This window comes from Episyrphus balteatus, chromosome 3 (assembly GCF_945859705.1).
Source record: "Episyrphus balteatus chromosome 3, idEpiBalt1.1, whole genome shotgun sequence".
NCBI lineage: Eukaryota > Metazoa > Arthropoda > Insecta > Diptera > Syrphidae > Episyrphus > Episyrphus balteatus.
The window spans coordinates 12,189,494-12,199,725 of NC_079136.1; the positions used below are offsets into that span (position 1 = coordinate 12,189,494).

Genomic DNA, 10,232 nt, shown 5'->3' on the forward strand with positions numbered 1-10,232 from the left:
GTTCTTTTATTTTAAAGGGAAATAACCTCCACAACCTTTTGCAATGCATTACCTAAAATTTTTAGCACATTAATCAGGTAAAACCCATTTAACAATGATGTCTTTAGAGAAAATTATAAAAAAAAAATTGGAGCTTAAGTCCCAACTTTATTTGGAAGGCAATAAATTCTTTTAATAAAGAAAAAGTTCTTTTTTTTATAGGGAAATAACCTCCACCACCTTTTGCACTGCATTACCCTACATTTTTTAACACTGAAAAGGCACAAAAAGTCAACAATTTCACTGAAATTTTAACACAAACCTAATCGTATTTTCAAAATGTCTTCCTTAATCCATTTGTTATAAAAAAAACTCGACAAGTTTCCTCTATTTTAACCCACAGTTCTACAGAAAGCGTGACCGTCACTCAATTCAAAGAGATTCCTATTTCTTTAAACATATCAACCAGCAACAGCAACAAAGCAGTGTACCGTGATTTGTGTGTCGCAATTGGTTTATTTATTTGGTGATCGAATTCAGATGCACAGCAGCAGATTTGCACACAGGTAACCTGCTTTTTGTGTCTTCATTTCTCAGGCTCCACAAAACAAACAGCCAGCGAAGGATAAGATCTTCGATCGATAACCACGACAGTAAGATACCAGATAGGTTAGCTGGGTATAGGTATGAGAGAAAAGACCTGTCGTTCGAGAGAGCGATACACTGTCGTCGACCTTCGATTTTGAAGCGATATACGATCCGATTCGATCCAAATTGATTGGGTTCTTCTCTATTTGCCAATTCAGCGGCATTAAATGCCAATAGAGTACCTCTCTATGTTTATACACAAATACCGACGACTCTGCGATGCCGGAGAAACTTTTAGAGGAAATGGAATTTTTATTACCATTCACGGAGCGCGCACAACAATTGCCAATTAAAATAGTTTCCACCAAACCGCAAACCAAACCCAAAAGGGTTCTTGTGTTTTGGCTAATTAATTGCTGTGCTCACGTTTTGGAGGAGCACCGAAACCGAACACAACACTCAAAAGAATCAAAGAATCAGCAAGGCCACAATAGAAGATTTACCGAGGAGAAAACCAAGAAGAAGAAAGACTGCAGAGAGTTAGCACACACACCAGGAATCTTGGCTATATTGACCAAAGCAAGGCAGGAATTCAGGAATCGAATTGAACTCTCTGGGTATCGGTTTCGGTATCCCCAATGAAGTTGTTGGCAATGATTGCAGTAGGCTGAATTGATGTTAAGTAATAGCTGTTGCCTTAATAGATTGCCAATTCGCGTAATTGGGGATAGGAATTGAATGTGTGTTGTCGGTATATCGGTTGAGTCGGTAGTTGGTCTAATGGAGGTGGAGATATAGCAATGGAGTTCGTTTTGATTCGAAATGGGGTATACACCATTCACATGTAACGAGATAAAAGTGGGAGCTTTTGATAGAATTAAGAGAGGTGTCGATGGTGAAGTTTCAAGATAAGAATTCGATTTATTTGTTCCATATTGTCAAATTGCAAATATGTAACAGGAAAGTGCTCTTTTGATAATGAAGCTAGGTAGGTACTTGAGATGTCGGTCGGTAAGATCATAGAAATTAACTTACGCTATATGGCTAAGGAAAAACTTGAAATAAAAGATACAAAACTAGAAACAAGGACCTGTTTTAGATAAATTCTAGTATGCACATCGAGCTAAATTTTAGCTCCCATTCAAATTTGTGTCCAAAATCTTATATCAACTCTATATATTTTTGAGAGAAGTTTGTATGGGAGCTAATATGTAACTCGATTTATTAGGCTTAAATATTAAAGTGACATAAGTAGTTTCTTGCTCTTTGTTAATGGCATAGATATCGAAACAAATTGAATGAATGAATGAATGAATGAATGAATGAATGAATGAATGAATGAATGAATGAATGAATGAATGAATGAATGAATGAATGAATGAATGAATGAATGAATGAATGAATGAATGAATGAATGAATGAATGAATGAATGAATGAATGAATGAATGAATGAATGAATGAATGAATGAATGAATGAATGAATGAATGAATGAATGAATGAATGAATGAATGAATGAATGAATGAATGAATGAATGAATGAATGAATGAATGAATGAATGAATGAATGAATGAATGAATGAATGAATGAATGAATGAATGAATGAATGAATGAATGAATGAATGAATGAATGAATGAATGAATGAATGAATGAATGAATGAATGAATGAATGAATGAATGAATGAATGAATGAATGAATGAATGAATGAATGAATGAATGAATGAATGAATGAATGAATGAATGAATGAATGAATGAATGAATGAATAAATAATGAATACCTACATAAAAGCTGACAAATGTATGTAGGGGGAGTACGGGAGACTTGAACCACTTTTTGTTAAATTGTTCATAAAAACTTCCCAATTCATCTCAGCCAAATGTTGGGTACACCTTCGTAAAGATACATTTATGTGCTTTATGATTAGCCTCATAAACTCTATGCACACCCAAAGGATTTTGCCAAACACCAAATAAGTGGGAACAGATTTTTGGCTCAAGTCTCCCGCTTAGCCGGGGGACTTGAACACCTCCTTGGGAAGACTTGATCATACCAAAATTCTTTGAGTAAAACAAAAACAAAGTTAATAAAATCAGTTCATAACTTGTTAAAACAAATTTTTAATATATTGAGGTCTTTTGAATGAACATAAAAACTCTTTTTAATTAATACGTTTTAATATTAACAAAGTTGAATAAAATTTGTATGAGTAAATGTTAAATATTTTTATTTGCTACTTTAAATAAACTTTTTATTTTGAAAACAAAAATAAAAAAAAAAGTTAACTTTTTGAGCCAAAAAACATACTTTCGCATTCACCAGCCAACGTCTATGGAGGAACTAGAATTATTTTTGTGTGCAAGTAGAACATCATTGGATGCAACTTTTAAGTATACTCATGAATAATTTGAGTTATATTTGCGTGAGTTATTTAGAGTGGCTCATGTCTCCCATATGGTCAAGTCTCCCGGTTTCCCCCTACATACCTAATTAAAATTCAAAACAGTTTTTTCTTCAGTTAATCTAGAGCGTACTCATAAAAATTGTCGAGTTAACCCCAGGTTTAAACTAGACCCCGCACGAAAATCTGGAATTTAAAAAACTAAAAATTTAACACCTAGTTCCAACAAACTAAGAATGTAAGAATGAGTTGTTATAAATGCTATGAACTTTTAAAAACTATGGAGCATCCATACAAAAGGAGCTTTCAAATCAAATTAGTTTTGGTGCGTTTTCACAAAAAATTATTGCTTCACTTTGCAAAATTCTCACTAGAACCCAGTTTATTCTACTTTAGAGTAAACAGCAAAAATAACAAACTTTTTCAACTTCTTAAATTGCTTTCGCCAAACTTCAACTTCGAACAAAAATTGATTACGATTTAAGCTTGTCTAGTAATTTTTTATTGATCAAGTTTTTCCCGAATATTTTATCAAAGAGGATTAAAACCATTCTTGAGTGTTTTTTTTTATACTTTTTTTGCATGATTTTATTCAGACAAATTTGTATTGATCTTCATTTCTGACTTTCTCCTAAGCAACTAAAAAGATTTCAAAAATTTTTTCTAGACACCTTTTTATTACCCGTAATGTTAAAACTAAAAAAAATCGACAAAATAATTTTTGGATTTAAAAAAAAATCTAAATTTCAAATCATTTTTTAAAAATGGACCTTTGGCATAGGTACTCATTTTATATTGAAATATGTATTTTACTTTTTTTTTAATACTTAATTCATAAAAAACTATACTTGTCACCAAACGACTCAAAAACGATTTTCAAAATTTCTTTGTTATACAGAAAATTAATGGTATAGCGTATAGGTGATCAAAACTATTTAAAAAGATGTTTTTGTAATTTTAAAATCAAATTTTATATTAGTTGTCTAGATTTTATTGAATTTCTTTCAATAACAAATTAAATTTACAGAGATTCTTTCTTCAGCCGTACTCCACGAATGTAGAACTCGTTACCCGACTCTGTTTTCCCATCCCATTTCAAAACTCAGAACTTCAAAACTAATGCTCATCGGTAGGTATCTTCTTTCAAACCCCTCCCTGCTCGTACTGTGATCACCATATTAAGGGTACATTAATCCCTTTAGTGCGCGCTTATTATAAAAAAAAAATTTTTTATGAATTTTAACATAAATAAATTTAACTTTCTAAGCAACGTTTACCTTTTTAATACCTACTTACATGCATTAAATTTTTCTTGAACACATCACCAGTGGCGTAGCGAGGGGGGGCGGTGGGCGGACCGCCCCGGGTGTCACTCCGAAGTGGGCGAGTCTATTTATCGTAAGAGGTCACAAAAGTTGCGTATTGAAGAGAAGACTCTGAGAGTATTTTTTTTTAATTTCGAGATAAGTTTTGGGCCTCTACCCATGGATTATAAGTACATATAAATACCCTATTTTTATCCTTTAAAAACTTTTAAAGCCCGAAAAGTTATATGTTCAAATTAAAAAGTAAGATCATATTAAAAGCTACTCGTTAATACGCAACTTTTAATACCTCTTTTGATGAAATAGGAGCAAAAACAAAAATCATCACAAAATGACGGGACAATCTAATGTATGTACCTAGTAGGTACTACCTACCCATAAAAATAACCTTAATATAAGTACAATATAAGTTCAAGTGACCTCAACTCCAAAAATTAATAAGTAGCTACTTTATTTTAATTTTCTTCTTACACCTACTTATTCTTTTCGATCAAACTTATATAAATACTAAAAGCAAAGAAAAACCTAAAAATGAAATACCTAGGTGTATCTAACTAAAAATATTGACCAGTTTATTTAAAAAATCTATAAATAGGTTGCTTTTGAATTTGTTAAAGTAATTTCACCATACTTTGCATTTTTATGTATTTTATCAATATGTTTCATTGACTAAACAACAATACAAATAACTGAATAGAAACCACTTGTATAAGTACGTAGGTACTCAATACCCTCATTCCTGATTGATAGAGGGAAAGAATTCAATATTCGTTTTAAATACCTATTTTTACCTACCACGTACCTACCCACCTTTTAATAAATGACACATCATTCTGTTGAATAAAAGAATCTTCAGGTTATTTTCATTTGTATCCAAAAATAAAACGCACATATGACTCTCATTTTTTATCGGTTCTATGGTGTAATGGTTAGCACTCTGGACTTTGAATCCAGCGATCCGAGTTCAAATCTCGGTAGAACCTTGAGTAACTTTTTTATTTTATTATATTTTTTTTTTAATGTTTACTATCCCTTGTTTCAGTCAACAGTGGTTTTCTTCAAACTTTTTATATAGATTTTATTTCTTTTTTTAATTACCTTCAGAGTGAAGGTATTAATATCCAATCTTATGTCTTAACCAATCATTCTTTGAAACAAGAAACTAATTGAGTAACCATAAAACAAAAGACTCCATTTTTTTTCAAACCGTAGGTAGTTGACTCTAAAAGAAATTATAGATATAAAAAGGCTTCCAAAGGCACAGCATATTCAAATTGACAGACATCTGTCAAGAAATTATACCATACAAATACTCTTAGCACACTTTGGAATGATGTGGATTTCTATAAGACCTCTGCATTCGAAAGCAAAAAAATTGAAGTCAAGCAAAACAGTGCCAACCAGAGACACATATCAATCTGGTGGACAGTTTGTCAGCCCTCATGAGAGTCTACTGAAACTGATTCCTCCTTCAGAGTCCGCGACTCCGAACAACAGGTATGCCTCCAATGGAAGACCAAGTAGATAGAAATTCATCAAGAGTCAATTAGTTTGTCAGTTCGAATCAACCAGAGCAAGAGTTGGGGACCAATGGACCAGACCAGCATCATCCCTATACACACACTTTGTCCAGGCAGCTCATGCTGAGAGCTGTTATTGTGGACAAAGTCAAAGAGACACCAAAAGCCTGCCTTATGTGGTTGAAACAGAGCTAGTCTATAGACTGGAGGCCACATTATCAGAAATGGTGATGCTAATTTCTATTCTAATTAGCCATATGTCACTGTTGGAATGTTTGTGCTTTTTGTATGTGCAGTCAGTGGCATAGCGAGCGTGCGCGTTCATACTTAGACGCCCGTCTGTCGTCGAGTCGCTGGCTAAGGGATATCGAAGGAAAAGTCTCTAGCAATCGACAACGACACTAAGTGGCCTACGGTGATTGCTGGCTTTAAAGACACAAGAGAGGTCCAAGACAGAGTAATAGCCTAGTGACACTCTGTAAGGCAGTTGGAAAGATACAATTTCGTGTCAATTTGCAGTGGGATGAACATTTATGGCAGTAGTGTGGCAATTAGGGATTAGCTCTTGCTGAGAAAATGGTTGGGTTTGGGTTTAGTGTGCGTTTGATGGTGTTTTGCAGAAATAAGATCAATTAGATTAGCTGTTTATCCTTAATTTATAGTTGAATGATTTTATCTTACATATATTAGACATTTTCATTTAAACTAATAGCCCTGTCAAATAAGCCAAAATGAAACAAAAATTGTTTTAAAGTGGAAAAAAAGTCAAACCAAAAATGAATGTGACGAAATTTGTAGGTTGGTACAAATAGGAATTTAGAAAAACATGAGACAGGTTACAGGTATTGTGATGAATTAATAAATATCAAATTATGGAGTTATTTCCAAAATAAGTCGTTACAAAGTGAGATTTTAGAATGCTCAGTGGTTTGAACCTAGCTCTGCTATGGTTTTACATCTGTGTCAATTTATCTTGTTTTTGCAGTTTTTTTTTTTTTGAAAACGAGAATTTGTATTGTCCCATTTTAACTCCTAAATCTAAATAAATTAATAAGAATTTAAAATTACTTAGTGAGCATGCTTTTTTTGTTGTGCCTTAAGGGGTTATATCTAGTTGTAAGTGAGCAAAATTTCTCCGAAACGGCTGGAGTAACCGGCTTGAAATTTTTACACAATTTTCTAAGATACTTTTGTCAGGTAATAACCGAAGAAAAAGGTTTTTGACAATAATTCGATTTTTTAAGCCACTTTAAAGTGTACATTTTCATGAAAAACAACGATTTTTTTCTTTGGAAAGCCGCCATTTCGTCAAAAATCAAAATTTTGACTATTCCTTCGTTCATTACCTGCATTGGTCTATCCTAAAAATGAAGGTTTTTTTAATTTTAAGTCACTTGGATCAGAGATATCTTGCTCACCGCCAGACACCTTTTTTTGGAGGTCGTCTAGGAGATCTACTGCAAAAATAACGGAACCTAATATTTTTTTAAATCCACAGCGAATTATTTTAATACATTAAATTTGCTATATGGATATGCATTCTTTATGTTTATATAATTAAATTCCTCTTCACAAAAAATCCACAAAAAAGAAGGTTTTTTTGAACTTACAACTAGACATAACCCCTTAACCGAGCTTATCTTTCATGATAAATTTTTTTAAGTAGGTATGTATGTACATATTTTGGATTCCAAATATGTGGTTCCAAAAATGTCAAAAAAAATATTTTCAGTTTTTCTTAGGAGATAAAAATAGGAAAAAAGTTCCACTGTTACAAAACTAGCTGTGTTTTATTTTCCTCGTGATCCCTGATCCGGGATCACGAGCTTTACTCTTGTTAGCTTTACAACAAGAGCAGGATTTTGTTTTGTTATTGTTTGGCAAATAAATCAATGACCATCTTGATCACGAGGAAAATAAAACACAGCTACTATTAATATTATATTAACTTGAATACTGGCTGGTAGGAATTACATAGATACATATGTACCTATCAGCGGCGTCGCGTGAGATATTAAGAAAGGTGTGCAATTCTTGAAAATTATATACCTACATATCGATATTTTCCCATGAGAATTTACATACCTTATATCTACCTAAATTCTAGTTGATATTTGTTTCGAAAATTACTTTTTGATGTGGAAATATACTATGAGTTAAACACCACGTTTTGGTTCTACTTTGGTTGTCCTATCCTGTATGCAAATGAAACTAGAGAGAAAATAAAATTTTGCAAGCCATTAGTCTCCTCACAAGAATAATTTTTTGTTTGCTTCCTGAACAATTTTAGAAATATCCCTTATAAATTCTTACAGGTATCGATAAATATAAAAATATCAATGAATTAATTAATTGTATTAAATGTATTAAATGCCCTTAATGTACCTACAACAGAAAACAAAACTACATTTCAGACTTTCGTGCATTATTTTTTTTCGCACGAGATTCGATCTTATACATTGTATTTTCCATGGTACATGGTCTTTTTATACCATGGTATTTTCCATCTATGAAGCTTTACAGAAAATGAACAGAACAGATATACAAGAAAAGAAAAAAGAAAAAAAAGCCCGTGCACAGAAAACCGTCGCACGAGTAGTTTACTACAAATTCATCCTACACATTCAAACTACAAATTCATCTAAGACGATGGGGATGGATACTGCGAAAATCTTGTAGCGTTTTAGCTTAGAACTATAAAGTTTGGATTCGGATGGAGTAAAGTTGGATGAATTTATTTGACATCAACAAAAAATGTGCACAGCAAAATTTCGTACGTGTTTATTTTTTTATTTTTGCTTCAAAATGATCGATGAAGGAATTTTTAAAGAACAATTAGAAAAAAAGAATATGAATGTAGACTGTGTGATGTAGGTTTTATGGGTTGTGTAATTGTGCATATTTGTGCATATTAGACATTGGTCGTTTAAAGACTCTTCGTTAGATCAGCGGGTGTGCAATGCACACCTTGCACACCCTGACGAGACTCCACTGGTACCTATATATTTTTTAAATTATTCTGAATCTTATTAACCCTTGCCAAATTCTTCTTATAAAACTTTTACAAGAATGATATGCATTCAACTGCAAAGTTAATTGCCAGATTTAATGTAGGTACATAAATCAGTTATGTAACTCTACTCTAAACGTAAACAAAATTGCTCAGTATTTTACTGATTTTTAGGATGTTGCTTACAGTAATAAACTGAGTTTGCTAATTTCAAATTTTTGTCAAAATTGTAAGAAATTCGAAGAATATTATGAAAAAAATATTTAATGCACTTATTTTGCATTGAATTTTTTGAATGATTTTTTTTTTTATTAGCAATAATTTTTTGTTTTTTTAATTAAAAATATTTATATTTGCAATAAAAAATTTAATTACAATAAAAATATTATTTCGAATATTGTTTAATATCTTCTAAATACTATCGTCTAAACAATTTTGCAAAAGCAAAATATGCTATATCACTATGTTTAAGAAGCCGTACAAAACGTACCAAAAAAATGATTTTTAAAAGTTTGTTTTTTTTTTCACACAGTGTTATTAACGGTAGGTAGGTTAGGTATATAGGTACTTTATCATAAAACAGTTTTCTTGCTCGCTCTTTCTCATTAATGACTTATCTTTTTCCACGACCATTTCTATATGGAAGCGTTTAAATAGCCCTAATATTAACGGCCATATTTATTCATTAGTTTAAAAAATACATCTGGATGTAAAGAAATTGAAATGTCAAAAATAAATCCAAATCCATGATATTCACTATCACACATAGCAAAAATAGTCATTTTTAACTATTTTTTTAAACTGTTTTCATAGTTAAATTCGGGATAACTAATTTTGGGTTTGGATTTATTTTTGACATTCGACAATTTTACATCCAGATGTATTTTTTAAACTAGTGAATAATATGGCCGTAAATGTTAAATTTACAAAGAACTTATTTTTAGATTCAAAAAAAAAATATAAGAAAACATAAAAAAATTTGAATGACTACAAATTAAATTAAGTCTAAGATGAAGATGCTAAAACATTTCTTATGCCTGTATTTTTTGGGAGTTTGGGACCTTCTTTCTACCTTTAGTTATCTTCTCATTTGCGGCTGTTAGGTTCTTCTTTATTGAGTTATTTCTAATCCTACTGACCTCTGGTCAAAAAATACTCATCTTTATTAATTTTTTTAGATTGTTTGTTTCGGGAATCTTCTCTTTCATTATGAATGAATGAGAGCATCACATTGGACTAAAATGTAGAAAAAGTCAAAACGTCTCACTGTTTGCAAGGGATGCGATCAGTGAGACATTCTTAGGTGAAACAAAATAAACGAAAACGTCAAATAATTAGGTAATTGACAAGTATGTAATTAATTAATTTATGTTACTTTAACCAACTTTTTCAAAAAAAAAATAACAAA

General features: G+C 31.7%; 1 non-coding gene across 1 annotated transcript; it reads left to right on the forward strand.

Annotated features, from left to right (window-relative positions):
• Positions 1-5,205: 5,205 nt before the first annotated feature.
• Positions 5,206-5,277, forward strand: Trnaq-uug (transfer RNA glutamine (anticodon UUG)). The gene has a single exon. It is a non-coding gene; the product is annotated as a tRNA-Gln (tRNA).
• The last annotated feature ends 4,955 nt before the right edge of the window (positions 5,278-10,232 follow it).